This window comes from Marmota flaviventris, chromosome 5, assembly GCF_047511675.1.
Source record: "Marmota flaviventris isolate mMarFla1 chromosome 5, mMarFla1.hap1, whole genome shotgun sequence".
NCBI classification, from domain to species: Eukaryota; Metazoa; Chordata; class Mammalia; order Rodentia; family Sciuridae; genus Marmota; species Marmota flaviventris.
This window is the reverse complement of record NC_092502.1, coordinates 10,078,600-10,092,926: the sequence shown is the minus strand read 5'-3', so window position 1 is coordinate 10,092,926 and position 14,327 is coordinate 10,078,600.

The following is a 14,327-nucleotide window of genomic DNA, read 5'->3' as shown; positions in this document are numbered from 1 at the left end:
GGTGCTGTTTGTTGCTGCAGCGTGAGCTAGCCTACCCTGACTGCTACAAGCTAGGTGGCTGTGGCAGTAGTCCAGAGGAGAGCTGAAGTGTTCCAGGCTAGGCTATCCACAGTGGAGATGTGCGGATGTGGCTGGATTCTGGATACGGTGAGTTCTACCTTATTGGATTGGATATTTATAGTCAAGTAAATATTCTTGAACTTTATTTTAGGATACAGTTAGGTTGTCTGGAAATGGTTTGATCCTTTCAGATCTTGCCTTTATACTTTATTAGGCAGCATCAGAGCTGCGTTTAATCTAGGATTCATTTGTCCTCATTACTGAGGCTAGATCCTTCTTAGAAGTCCAACTGATGCCCAGTGAGTTTTGAGATTTTCCACTCTTATTGTTGAGAGTGGGCAGTACCCTGGCCTGGGGGGTTCGTGCGTGTTTCCCCGAGATCTTTACGGTGGCTCTTTCCCCGGGGGGTGTTCTCCTATGCATGTGCTGATACTTACTCACCTGAATACTCTGCTGTCTCCCTTCTCCTTTCCAATGACGTGGGCGCTCTCTCGGCTTCTCTGTGCTCACAGCCTGTTGTCCGTGGCTCAGGGATCTGCTGTGGTGCCTCCCACGTGCTGTGGTGGGCGTCACAAGATCCACCTCTCTATTCTTGCCTGGTAGGCTCGGTCCGTGGTTGTCTGTAGTCCGATATCCTGGCCGTCATCGCTCCTATATTTCCTCCTATTTTTTAGTTCAGGAGGGAGGGTGAATCTGGTCCCTGTTCTTCCCCCAGGCCTGGAAATCTGTGTGACATTTTGATACTGAACTCATGCAAAGGAATGCCCATCCCTCACCTCCGATGCAGCTGGAGGTGAGAGAAATGGCAAGTCTCTTGACATGAATGAGTAAGACACATTTCAAAAAAGCAGAGGCTGGGTAACTGGAAACTTATTTTTATTTTTAGTGGAACATACAATAGTGCTTTCCCTGATAACTAACAGCATTTTTGGAGTTGATAAAACATGCGATTGCACAGTCTCTCTAACAATCCCAACGTCGGGGATTCTTCAGGTCTGTTTCTATCATCTGTTGTTTCTGCTGCACCTAATTCATTTTTGCTTGTTCTCCTATCTTTCTTTCTTTCTTTTTTTTTTCCTGGTCATTTTATTTGAGAAGGTATTTGTAGAGATAGTTTTAGGTCCAAGGTGACATTATCTTCCTTTAGAAAGGATTTGGGGACCTCTGAGCCTAGGTTTCAGGCTTGATGTTGCAAAGCCAAACTGCAGCCCTGCTCCGGTTGCCTTCTTTCTTAGTGACCCTTGTTTCTCAGATCCCCAAACACGGTCGGGGCTTACCAAGATCTCAGCCCTTGGCAGCCCCAATTTCAAACTGTGCCCACCTAGCATTCTGAGGTGGAAAAAGAGCAATTCAGCCTATCCACTGGTCAGACTGACCATGCCTCCAGAGGAAGACCGGCCCTGAGCCCTTGGCCATGTGGCAGGTCCCTGGCCTGGTGTCACGGGTTGAATTGTCCCTCAATTCATACATGGAACCTTCATTCCTCAACAGAGCAGCATTGAGCTGGGGCCTGGGGAAGTCTTAGTGTCCTGGGGTGCAGCCTGTGAATGGATGGGTATCTCTCTGGTGGGCGCCTCTCCTAAGGTGCTGGATTAGTCACTGAAAGTGCAACTGAGTCAAAGCAGATTCAGAAAGGAGCCCAAGACAAACGACACCTTCATGGAATATTTTTTAAAAATTCAAAGTAAATGAAAAAAAAAAAAAACCTACAATGAGCAAATCTCAGCATCTTCAAGGCAGGGTGAGCAGGGTCACAGATCATGGGGGGCAGAGTCAGGATCCAAATCCAGGCTGCCTGGCCGCAGAGACCCCAGCATGACCAGGGGGTGGCACTGCCTTCTCCTCCCCCAGCCCCAGCACACAGTAGGTCTGCTTCAGGTGATGATGGTGGGAAGGCTGTGGGATGCAGACATGGCCCTGCTCCGGCAGGCGGCTTCCCTAGGGCTTGCTCAGGTGCACAGGGCTTGCTCCTGCTCGGCCCCCAGACCCCACAACAGCCCCAGTTACCATCACACGCTAGCGAGCTGCTGGGGTGTGGCTAGGGCTGTGCCCCCAAACTCATGTTAAAGGTTGATCGATGGCCATTGTGGTTGTGTGGGAAGGAGGGGACTCTGCAACACAACTATGTCCTCAGGAGTGATTGATACCTTCCCTGGGGAGGGGCTCGGGGAGTGGGTTGGTTATGGCCAGAGGGGGGTCGTTATAGAGCAAGCCCAGGTCCCTGTGTCTCCTCCCCACACACCGGCTTCCCTGTCTGCTTTTCTACCACGTTATGACGCAGCACCAGCCCTCACCAGGTGCAACCACCTGACCTTGGACTTCTCAGGCTCCAGAACAGTGAGCTAAATAAACTTATTTCCCTTATAAAGTCCCAGTCTCAGGTATTCTGTTACAGCAACAGAAAAGCCATGTGCATCAGGAGCCCAGAGGCGGGGAGGACGACTTCAGTCTTACAAGACGAAGACAGGCTTGAAGGGGGTAACAACTGAGCTGGGCCTTAAAGAATGTGAAGGGCTTCTTCAGAGAGGGTGGGGGAGATGCTGAATCCTCACCCGTTGTTGAGTCAAGAAAGCTTGTCGAAGGAATGGTTTCCTAACGTGTTCGGACTCCAGGTGGGCACAAGGTAATGTCTGCACCTAAGCAAAGCTCTGGACACTGAGTTAGCTGGCTCCCCACCGCGGTTACGCCCGTAAGCCAACTGAACAAGAAAAGGGTGGACTGGGCCCGTGTTTAGAGGTCCCAGTGCTTTGGCAGTGCTTCCTGTGGGAGAGCCTGCTGCAGGGAGCTCACCTCCAGGCTGCTACAAAGTGGGGGCAGAGGGCGGGTGAGGCCAGGGTCCACGGTGACCTGAAGACCTCCCCCAGGCTCCCTGCAGCAGGCTCTCCCAATGTCCCTCCAGTGGATGATACAAATGTCCCTCCAGTGGATGATGACCACGCGGGGCCATGACTGCCGGCTCTCTGGGGGCACATTTTACAGATGAAAAGAACCTGAATCATGAACGGGCTTAGAGGAGGGCTCGGGGCTCCAGCCGGTGGTGGCAGTGGTATGTCATTCATGTGCCCGTGATGGGAGTTGGTGTCCTGAACACAACTCCCTGTGGGAAGAGCCCGGATGTGGCCTTAGGGAAAGGGTGTCGGGTTCAGGTGGCCCAGACATGCAGCAGGGTGGGGTGGGGACCGGCAGCCTGGGGAGGGGCTGTGTTGGTCCCTCGGCCAGTCCTGACCCCGGCCATGCGAATCCCCCCTTTAGTCCATGCCCCTCCCTGGTCCACCCTGTCCCGGGGTGAGAGACTGAGTATACAGAGGACGGTGGCCAGATCCCCTACGAAGGCCCAACTCAGAGCTGCAGCCTGGAATCGGCAGCCCAGGAGGCAAAATGGAGGGGAGGAAGCTGGGCTGGCTCAGGCACAGGGCAGGAGCCTCTGGAACGCAGGTCCCCAAGGGCCAGGGCTTCATCAGTACCCAGCAGAGTCTCACCAGGTCCCTGCTTCCAATTTAAGACCCACCATAGCAATCAAAATATGCCTCAGCCAAGCATGCAGGATACCCCACTGATGGCCAGCCCGCCCAGCCTCCCCAGCCTCCTCGGCCTGCCCAGCCTCCCAGCCTCCCAGCCTCCCAGCCTCCCCAGCCAGGCCAAGCAGAAGTCCCCTTCTCACCCGACAGCCTTCCCCCTCCCTGCCTGCCCAGCCTGTCACTCGAAGGTGGTGACAGCTGTCTCCCCCCTGCAGGAGGTGGGGTGACACCGGCTCTGCTTGGTGGTCTCCGTTCTGTCCACCGTAGGGGCCCCGCAGACTCCTGGGGACTCCCTGCGAGGTGCGGTGCCGTCTCTGGGCACGGCGCTGGACTCGCTCACCACCCGTCTTTAAGCACCACCGAGCCTCCTGTGTCCACCTCTATTGTGAGGACAGGGGGGATCAGGGCGGGAAACGCTCACTAGGCTGTGCCTGTCCTGGGGCAGGGAACAAAGGGGACCCTTGGTGAGCACTGCTGCCTCACAGGCAGGTGGAGCCGCATCTAAGGAAAAATGGAAACTGACTAGAGGAAACATCTCGCGAGGCTGCCATTGTTCACTCTAACTTAAAGACAAGCACAGGGGGCCCAGAGAGGGTCAGCGACCGGGCGTGGTCACCCGGCTGGTAAGTGGCAGAGCTGCGACCTGCACCCAGGACTCCTAGCTCAGAACATGCAGTCCTTACTCTAGCGCCCCCTGGCTTCAAGGTCAGGCCAGTGACTGACGGGGATGTGTTGGGCCTGGGTGAGGGCAAGGGCCACAGAGGGGCTAGGCTGGAGGGCAGGCGGGCAGCGCTGTGCCAGGATGGGTCTCCACCCTGTGCAGGGGGCCACCGGCTCTGTCTTTGGTTCCAATCTCTCAGGGTCGGCTGGGTGGGGGTGCTGGAGTGGGGGGGCAGAGGGCTGGGGACAGACACGTGCAGTTGCTCTGGCCAAGGTCACTGAGCCTCTGCAGGACATGGCCTGTGGGGACAGGAGGAAGGTGAGGCCACAGGACTGGCCACCTCGTTTACAGTCCCTAACACACAGCTGTCACCTGCTGCCACCCTTGAAATGGACCTCACTCCAGAGGCAGAGGCGGAGCCGGGTGGCAGGAGCTTGGGCGTGGCCAGGCGGGCAGGGGTTCAGGACTCCGCCCGGAGACTTAAGGGTCAGGATGAGGCTTCCGCTGAGGGCTCTGCTCAGGGGCGGCCTCCTTCTCCCTGTGTCCTTGCATCCCGGCGACTCTTCCTACAAGGGCACTAAGCCGCCCCAGGGTCCCACTCTCAAGGTCCCAGTCATGGGCCAGAGGCCCATCTGCAAATACATCACCCTGGGCTCAGGGACGTTTCGTGGGGTCGCCATTCAGCCACCGCAGTAGGACGCAGATCGGCCTCTCCTTCATTCCTCCCCCTCCTCCTCCACCTGGCAGGTGAGCTCTGGGCTTTGGGACCCTGGTTTTGTTCCTGAGCAGCGGGGATGACCCGAGCAGCCAGCCTCTCGGAACCTCGGTTTCCTCTTCTGTGGTCTGGGGTCTCGCGGAGTGATTCAGAGGACAGAGGACGGAACAGACGCTATCTGAGAGGAGCCTGGGCGCAGTAGGTGGCCGTCAGACCTGCTGTTTAACGGAGAGGGGCGAGGCCACCTCTGGGCTGCTGACTCCGTCCAGAGGGGGGCAGTCACGGCTTTCCCATTCCTCACGTGCCCTTGGCCGTCTCACCACCAGGGGGCTCGCCCGTCTGCCAAGGCACCTCCGGGAACGGACGGTCGGATGCAGGTGCGGACGCCTGGATGCCTGGCCGCCTGGCCGCCTGGCCAGCCCTGGCCAGCTCATTTCTCAGGGTTGCTCCCCCCCTGTGACGCTAGGGGCCCGACAGCTGGTCTTTCCAAGTCCTCGCGCTGGGGTCCCCTTCCCGCGGACATGACTCAGGGTGGACGACGCAGCAGGGCGGGTGCGCAGGTCGCCGGCTGCAGGCTCGGGCTCAGGGCGCCTGGGGCGCGGTCAGCGCAGCCTGAGGTCTGCTCGCTGGTCACAGTGCACCTCGGCCTCGGCCTCCCCTGGCTGGACGAGGCCCTGTGGGCCAGGCATGGCGAGTGGAGGCCCAGCTGCGGGGCGTCCCTGCCTGGGACCGGGAGGAGTGCGGGTGCCGCAGGAGTGGCGCAGGCACCGCACCCAGCCAAGAAGGGGCAGGCTGGGCTGAGCCCAGGCTCTAGGGGATCATGGTGGGCCTTTGTGGGGTGTCCATGCTGTGCCCAGGCCCAGAGGGGCGTCTCTGGGGGACTCAGGAGAGCAGCCGCCTCGGTTGCAAGCCAGGGCACACGTCTAAGCTCTGACACCTGGGACTTAGCCACTAGCCTCAGACCCGATCTGGGAAGGAGGAGCATGACCTCGCCTGTCCTGAGGGACAGGGGAGGATGAGGCAGGAGGATCAAAACCAGCCTCAGCAACTTAGCCAGACCCTGTCTGGAAAATAAAAAATTAAAAGGACGGCGGGTGTAACCCGCGAGTTCAATCCCCAGTACCACCCCCAATAACAATAGGTGTTCCTTTCCCCCCAAGAACTGATGACGGCGGAAACTCTGTTCTTCAAATTCTATGTCAGTTTGGGCCTCTTCAGACTCTTACTCAAGTTATTTGACTAAATACATCTTTCTGTGAAAATCTGTACGTATTTTTCATTATCTTGTAATTTTGTTTCTTTTTAAGTTGCTGGTGTCACCAACAAGTCTGGGTTCAGGCTTCACCATGACCTGGGTTTGAATTACACTCTGCTGCCAAACACTCTGTGTGACCCTGGACCAATGACCTAACCTCTCTGAGTTCCGTCTTCGTCCTCTGTGAAATGGGGAAATTAGAGTGTGTTTCTTGGAAGGTTCTTTGGGGACCTTTTAAAACATACTTTTCCTTATGAAAAATTCCAAACACCAGTGAAAATACAGAGAATCGCACAACTCGAAGCCCAGGCCCTCACCCTGCATCTCGGCCGGTCTCTAGCTTCCCGGCCACTTTCTCTCCACCAGTTCTTTTCCCATGGTGCCCTCTGCACACGGGATTATTTTAAAACAAACCCTGCTCATTGTGACATTTTATCTGTGAGTATTATAATGTCTACCTCTCAAAGGTAAGCGTTCTCTGCTAAGACACAGTCTGGAGAGCTCTCTCGGGCCAGGACCCGGGGCGGGGATTTTTAGTCCGTGGCTGAGATAAGAGCTGCCGAGTCCTGTTGCCAGGCCTTTTGAAGACGATTTCTATACATTTCCCAAACTCTTCAGCTTGTCGCTCCTTGGCGGGCAGTTGGAAGGCAGCCACAGGCAGGACTGGCCTCTGAGCCTGCGGTGCCGTAAGCCCGATGGTCACTCATGGAGGACCTACTGTATGCTACGCTGTGTTTTTACAACCCTTTGAAGTATGAATGACTATATTCATCTGTAAGCAGGGAAAAAAGAGGCACAGAGAGGTTGAGGATTTTCCCCCATCACACAGCAGCAAGCGGCAAAGCTGAGGTTTGGGATGAAAGCCCGTCTGACCACAGGCCGGGCCCCTTCTCCTGCCCTGGGTGCCGTCATCTCTGGTGTCCGGGTCGCCTTCTCTGTTTAAATGATAAAGTCTTCTAGGGAAGGGCCTGACTTTGGATATCGGAGTTTCCACAGTCTCTGGCTGTTTGATGGTGGCCATCCTGATGGGTCCCCAGGTCATCTCTGCAGATAGAAAGCCCTTGGCCACCTTGTCTCCATCCCCACCGGGCCCTGGCCGGAGCTGGCTGGGTGTCTGTGTGGGCTCAGACCCTGAGGGACTTAGGAGACACAGGCTCTGCCCTCGAGGTCTCTTCTGCAGTTGGCCAGGGGTCAGTTTGGATGTGTGGGCACTGAGCTGGGGGATGCAGGGACATCTTACTGCCCACAGACTGGGGGGCCGTCAGGGTGGCCCTGTGCTGCCCAGGAGCACAGGAGGCGGGCACTCGGGGGATGAGCGTCGGCCGTGCTCGCCGTTGTGCCCAAGCCATCTGGGATCTGGGGACTTGGTGGGTGACATGGCTGCAGGTGGACAGACGGACAAGGTACAGCAAGAGAAGAAAGAGCAAGGGATTCTGAGATAGCGGCACGGCCAGATGGAGACAAGTACGGCGGGCAACGCAGGGGACGTGGACCCAGCCTTGGATGGGGTGGTCAGAGATGTCACTGAGAAAGTGATGGCAGAGTGGCAGGCAGCCAAACAGGAGGTCCAACATAAAGGCAGCTGGTTTATCAGGAAGCCTGCCCTGCCCTCCCAATGCTTGGCAAGGTGCCCATCTGCTGGTGCCTTTTGGTGGCACACAGTGCCACACTGAACCAAGAGTTGCAAGCCGTGAAACTTTTCTCATTTCATGTGACAAGCAGTCTGGAGGTTGGGCAGGTCCAGGATTACTTGATTCAGGCATGACCAGGTCTTTCCTCTTTGCCCTTAATTATTGGTGATGAATCTCCTCATGGTTGCAAAACGGCTGCCACAGCTCCAGACTATGAGCTTTCTACTCTATTGTGTGCTGTTCCCTTCTCTGGGATCACTTGCTCTGGGGGAAGCCATGTCCTGAGCATCCCCACAGAGCAGCCTGGTGGCCAGGAGCTGAGGCCTCAAGCCAACAGCCACATGAGTGTGCCTGGAGGAGGTCCTCTGCCCCTTGGCCACCACAGCCCTGGCTGGCCTCTCGTCTGCCCAGTGGCCAGGAGCTGCAGCTCTTGGGCCCTGACCTAGGACCACATGAGACAGGGATGTGGATCGAGGCTGCTGGGTTTGGGGTTGTCTGTTACATGGCAGGAGCTGCAGATGTCATAGTGCCTGGTGCACGCCCCACCCCGAGATGCTGCGTGCCTGATTGACAGGCTCTGGAGAGCGTGTGCGCACGCGCGCACATGAGGGTGTGCAGGCCAGTCCTGGGGACCTGGGGGACCTCCCAGCAGGGGGAGAGCTCTCCTTTCTTCTGCATCTCGGGCCCGGCTCGGGGTGCGCAGAGTGGCCTGGGAGAATTCAGGGGGATCATGGGATGAAGGGAACAGGATGCGGTCGGGCGGAACTCACTCGGCTACCATGGAAACCGCATCCGGGAGGACGCATGCAGCCTGGTTCCCCTGAGAAGCCGGGAGGTTGGGCAGCGACGTCTCTGTGCAATGTCTCGGAGGCGGAGGAGGAGGCGCCCAGAGGATGGGGCCTCCCGGGTACAGAGCCTTCACCTCCAGTGCCTCCGAAACTCATCCAAATACGCCTTGTCTAGTGAAGACCTACTGTGTGCCCGGCTCTTGGCCAAGAGCTTTCTGCCAGCTCTGGGTCTTAATCTCAGCAGGGCAGGGCTGCCTCTGTCTTGTCAGTAGCACAAGGCCCAGCACATAGTAGGGGCTTAAAACCTATCTGTGAGTGAGTGAATGAATGGATAAGAGGAGGGAGGGAGGGCAGGCCTTCCCCGACTCCTCACATAAAAGATAAAAGGAGCCATCCACGAGTGCAGAGTGGGAAGAATGCCCTGGGCATCAGACACTGCATGTGCAAAAGTCCTGGGGTGAAGAAAGCCTGCCATTGGAGCTATGCCTCCCAGTCCCTAGGTGGCTCTTGCAGTGTCCTCTGGGGTAAGCCCTCTTATCTCCAAGGCTCTCAGCATGAAGAGAGCCTTCATGCCCCCTGAAGAGGTGGGTCCTGGGGAGTGTGGTTAAGGACTTGGGGTGCAGGCTGCTGGGCCTGTGCGTGGCTCTGCTGGTAAGCAGCCGTGTTGGGTCTCCCCATCTACCAGGGAGGATGAGAGTGGAACCTGCCCCCTGGGGTGCTGTGATTCGAATGTGTCCCCTGAAGCTCCCGAGTTGGAAACACCAAGTCGTGCTCCTGCTCGCAGAGTTTGCAGGGTTGAGCATTGACGGACGGCCTCTGGGGGGTGATTGTGTTAGATGAGGTCCTGGGAATGGGGCCCTTGGGATGGCATTCGTGGCTTCATAAGAAGAGGAAGACAGACTTGGGAGTTTGCTTGCCCTGCCTCCCCAGTGCTGCCTTTGCCATGACAGGAGGCAACAGGAGGGTCCCACCAGAGGCCAAGCAGGCTTCCCGGCCTCCAGAACTGAGACCCAAATAAATTAAAGGAATTTTTTTTTCTTATCCCTTATCTGGCCTCAGGTATTCTGTTACAGCAACAGAAAGCAGACTGTGACATGGGTTTTTTGTGTTGCTCACTGCGTTCATGTATAAAAAGTACTCAAAACTCTGACTAGTGTCATTATCTCCTGGGGAGCAGGGCTGTGCAGAGGCAAACCAAGCTGGGTGCCTTGGGAAGGCAACCCTTCTTTGGGGCAGCAGGGACGAGGGGAGGGCTGGTCACCCCTGCTGGAGGCGGGGCTCTGCAGTTGGGTCCATCGAGCTTCTCTTCTGCCCGCGCCCCCTGCTCAGCTGGATTGGAAGGAACATTTGGTGCAAGGATTTGTCCTTTTTGGGAGGCCCCTGGGCCCTGGGAGCTGCCAGGCAGCCTGTTGTCTCCATTTCCAGACAGAACCGGGCACCGCTGCCTCAGAGGAACCTGAGAGTGAGATGAGCTGCTATTTTAAGGCAGGCGCGGAGCTGGGGTGCCACCGTGCTCTTCTGTCACAAGCCTGAGGAGTCGGCAGCCAGGGCAGGCTGGGGGGACAGGAGCAGGAGGGGCCCTCTCGGCTGGTCACAAACCAACCAGGAGAGCCAGGGTCTGAGGAGCGGGAGAGCAGGGACCCCCACTGGACACCTGCAGCCCAGCGCCACAGGCTGCAGATCCCGGGTGTCACTTGGGTGTGTGTGTGTCCTAAGCAGGTCCACACATATTCTATTTTTAAAAATCCACCCTTAGGAGTCCCAGGTAAACACCGGCTAGTCCCCGGGGGGTGGGGGGCCGTGGGGAAGGAAAGCCACTCGCAGATGAAGCTCAAGTCCCTGTGAGCCGCCCTGGTCACTTCTCCAGAGGCCCTCGGCACTGCAGGGTATAGACCCAGCCCTGCCCCTGCCCCGTGGATGAAGTCCCCAAGGCCACCCTGGCCGTAGCTAGGAGACTTGCCTCGCCTGGCCAGAGGCGAAGGCTGTGGGCTTCCCACTTCTGCAACTGACGCCTGAGATGATCAACTATGGAGAGGGGTCTATCTGGGCGCGGCTCTGGTGTGTCAGCCCGCGACAGGCCTCCGGTGGCTTTGGGGCAGACGGTGAGGCAGCCATTTGCGGCAGGAGCAGGTGCAGAGCAGGATGCGCACATCATGGAGGGAAAGGAAAGGAGCTGGTGGGTGCAGGGGCCACGCCTGCCATCCCAGCGGCTGGGAGGCTGAGGCAGGAGCACGGCAAGGTCGAGGCCAGCCTCAGCAACTTAGCAAGGCCCCAAGCAACTTAGGGAGACCCTGCCTCTAAATATAGAAGTGCTGGGGAGGTGGCTCTGGGTTCCAGCACAGGGCCACGCCCCCCAGTGGCCACCAGGCCCCACCCCTGAAAGGTTCCTGCTCCTCCCCTCAGCGCTGCGCTGGGGACCTGGACTTGAACACCCGGCCTTTGGGGGACATCTGGGTCCAAACAGCAGCGCTGTGTAGACAGGGTCAGCTATCTGGTTTCAGCGCCGCAGAAGTCTGCGTGTTAGACACAGACACATTTAGTTCTTCCAGACATTTTGGATCCAAGCTGGGTCCCTGAGTGTGGTTCCTGCTCGTCCCCAGGGCCACCATAGCTCTGGTGTCCCCATTGCTGCGCTCACAGCTGCATGTGTTGTGCTGGGGGACGTGTGGACAGGGCTGGGGACCGTACAGGCTGGGAAGCTCCAGTGTGGGGCTGTGCGAGTGCCCAGTGCCCCGTGGTGCCGCCTGTGTCGCCCGGGTGGCTCCCCGCCACTGGCACATAGTAGGCCTCCTTCAGCTCCTTCCCCCTGTGTCTGGCTTCCAGCTGCAGGACGCGCCTCCTGTCTGGGCACTTGGTGGCCACATCAGGTGCTGGGTTCCCAGGGGTGCCTCCAAAGGGGGACCCATGGGTGTTGCCAGGGGCATGGCCCCTCGGAGCCACCTGGGGGAGAGGGGACATCCCAGGAGACACTAGCCAATCCGTCATTTCGCTCCTCTCCTGTCTCCCTGTTGGCCCCTTCCAAGGAAGACAACTTTGCAGTGCCCAGTCCACTCTGTTCTGCGCCTGCCCCCCTCAGCCTTTCCTGTGGGTAGAACGGCCTCCTCTGCGCCGCCCGAGGGGGCACTCGACCTGCCTCATGGAATAACCCAGGCCCAGGCCACAGTGAAAACCAAAGCCAAGGAGGGTCCTTAAAGGACACTGTGATCTGCTTTCCTCTGGTGGGTGGGGCTCACGATCAGATGGACCTGGGCTTGGCCTCTGCGGCCATTCTCCTGCTGTCCTCCTTGAGGGTGCTGCGCGGGGCCCCTGGCCTCCGGCACCACCTCTGCCGCCCACAGTGGGGTGCTGCGCTCTACGCTAGGTGACACCACTCCTTGGTCACCTGCTGTGTGCCGGGCTCTGTCGGGAATTCCTTGGTTGCAAGTAGCAACGGAAAATCTCCCACTGCTCCGCGGAGCTCGGGGGCTGCCTGGACTCTGGTCCCCTCCATGCTCCCTGTGAGTTGGCTTCTTCCAATAACAAGGCCACCAGCCACAACGCCTGTTATTGGACGGCCGTTCCCTCGGTGGCCCTGGCAGCCTCTGGCAGCGCCCAGGTAGCGGTCTCTTCATTCCCACGGGACGCAGGGAGCCCACACCCGCCTCTGGCCTCGACAGTGAGGCTTCCAGCTCCATGCTGACCCCCCAACTTGGGCCACAGCCCTCCCTGGATGGATCAGGGCAGGTCAGCGGGGCCACGGGCACGTTCAGCGGCCAGGCGGGTCCCAGGTCAGCCCCAGAGCGGGGGTCAGCCAACTACCGACTCTGCATGGACTGAGGCTGGGGAGGGTCGGGGGCTGCGGGGGTCCCCGGGGCAAGAGGAATGCGGCAGGGCAGAGGCCCCACACGGTCACCTGTCCTGAAGAACGTGCGTCCCCCGGGGTTGCAGCCTCTGGGCCCTGGTTCCCCAAGGGAGACCTGATCCCTCAGGTCGGGACGAGGGAGCAGGAAGTCCACTCAGCCACGCAGGCCTGGGGTGGGAGAGCCGGGTCCCTGAGTCCCAGGGGAGCCTCGGCGTGAGGAAAGAGGGCCCCTTGTGAGACTGAGGGCCGTGGAGGCCACAGCTGCAGGGGTGGCCTGTTGATGCTGGGAGGCCAGCAGAGCGCGGGCCCTGGTGTCCCCCTGAAATGACCCTTCTGTCCTGGGGCTGGGGAAGGTGCTGGGGAGGACGGGCCCTCTAGCTGGAGGTGGCCCCAGGCCTCAGCCGACGTCGGGCGGGACATCCTAGAGTTCTCCTGCTTTCTTGGGGTTGCCTCTGGTGCCACAGAAGGAAGGTGGACGCAGAGCTAGAGAGGTGTCACTGGCTAGCTGTGTGGCCTCAGAAGACACTCGCCAGTCCTGGAACGACTTTGCCCATTGCCTCCGTGGGGCTGGGAGGCAGCAGAGGGGATGTGGAAGTGTCCCACGGGGAGCCTGTTCCTGGTCAGTGCAGACAGACGGTCTGTCCCTGGGCAGGGGCTCGACCTGGGGTGGCCCCAGCCAGCAGGGCTGGGCCTGGGGAGTGGGGCTGCCTGGCCTCTGCAGGTGAGCTGACCCAAGCCAGCCTGGGCTTGCCACTGCAGGGCCAGGCCTGCCCACTGGCACCCACGCTCTTCTCTGGGGCTCCGAGGGGCCCACTGAGCTCAGCAGCAGGGTGAAGCTGTGGTGACGGGTGAGTCACCCAGAGAGAGGGACCACATCAGGGAGGGCAAGACAGAGAGCCTTTGTTTCCCCAGCAACTACGACGCTCCGGAAGGGACCCCGCGTCATCAGCTACTCATGGCCTGAAGAGACCTCAGCAGGGACCCCGCTGGGGCAAGCAGTGGAGATGCCACCCGAGTGGCAGCCCTGGGCACTGTTGTGTTGTCCCAGGTCTACCCGTCCTCTACTTATCCTCTATCTGCCACCATCTGTCATCATCATCTATCTATCTGTCACCTGCCTATCATCGTGATCTATTATCTGTCCTTGGTGGATCTATCTTCCATGATTCGTCTTCTACTTGTCTATCACCTGTCATGGTCATCTGTCTGTCTTAGTCTTCGGCTTTTGTCGCTGTGACAAGAGGAAGAAAAGTTGATTTGGGCTCCTGGTCTCAGAGGCTCAGCTCACAGACAGACGACCCTGTTGCTTTGGCCCCAGGTGAAGAAAGGGGGGCAGAGGACAGCAGCTGGGACATGGCCACCAAGGAAGCAAAGAGAGCCCTGCTCACCAGGGACAAGACTTATATACCCCCAAGCCACGCCCCCTGGTCCTGCCTCTGGCCACGCCCTCCCTGCCTACTGTGGCCACCCAGTGAATTCATACCAGTGGGTCACAGCTCTCACGACCTCATCATTTCACCTTGGAAAGTCCTTGCATTTTGTCACACACGAGCTTTTGGGGAACGTCTCATTTCCGGATCATGGTACCAGGTCCCTCATCTGTGCCTGTAAGTGTCCACTGGCCTCTCATCTCTCTCTATCTATCATCTCCTGCGTACCCATCTGTCACCTACCAGTCACCTGTCATCTGTCTGGGTTCAGAGAGAGACCACAGTAAGAAGGGCACGGCTTTTGTCCTTTAGAACACCCAAGGTTGGACACCAGCGCTCCGTGTCCCAGGGCCATGCAGTATTCTGGGTGGGGGGTGAGGGGCCTCCTTTCATTTGGGCCTCTCTGGGCAGTGAACTGCACTTCTCCA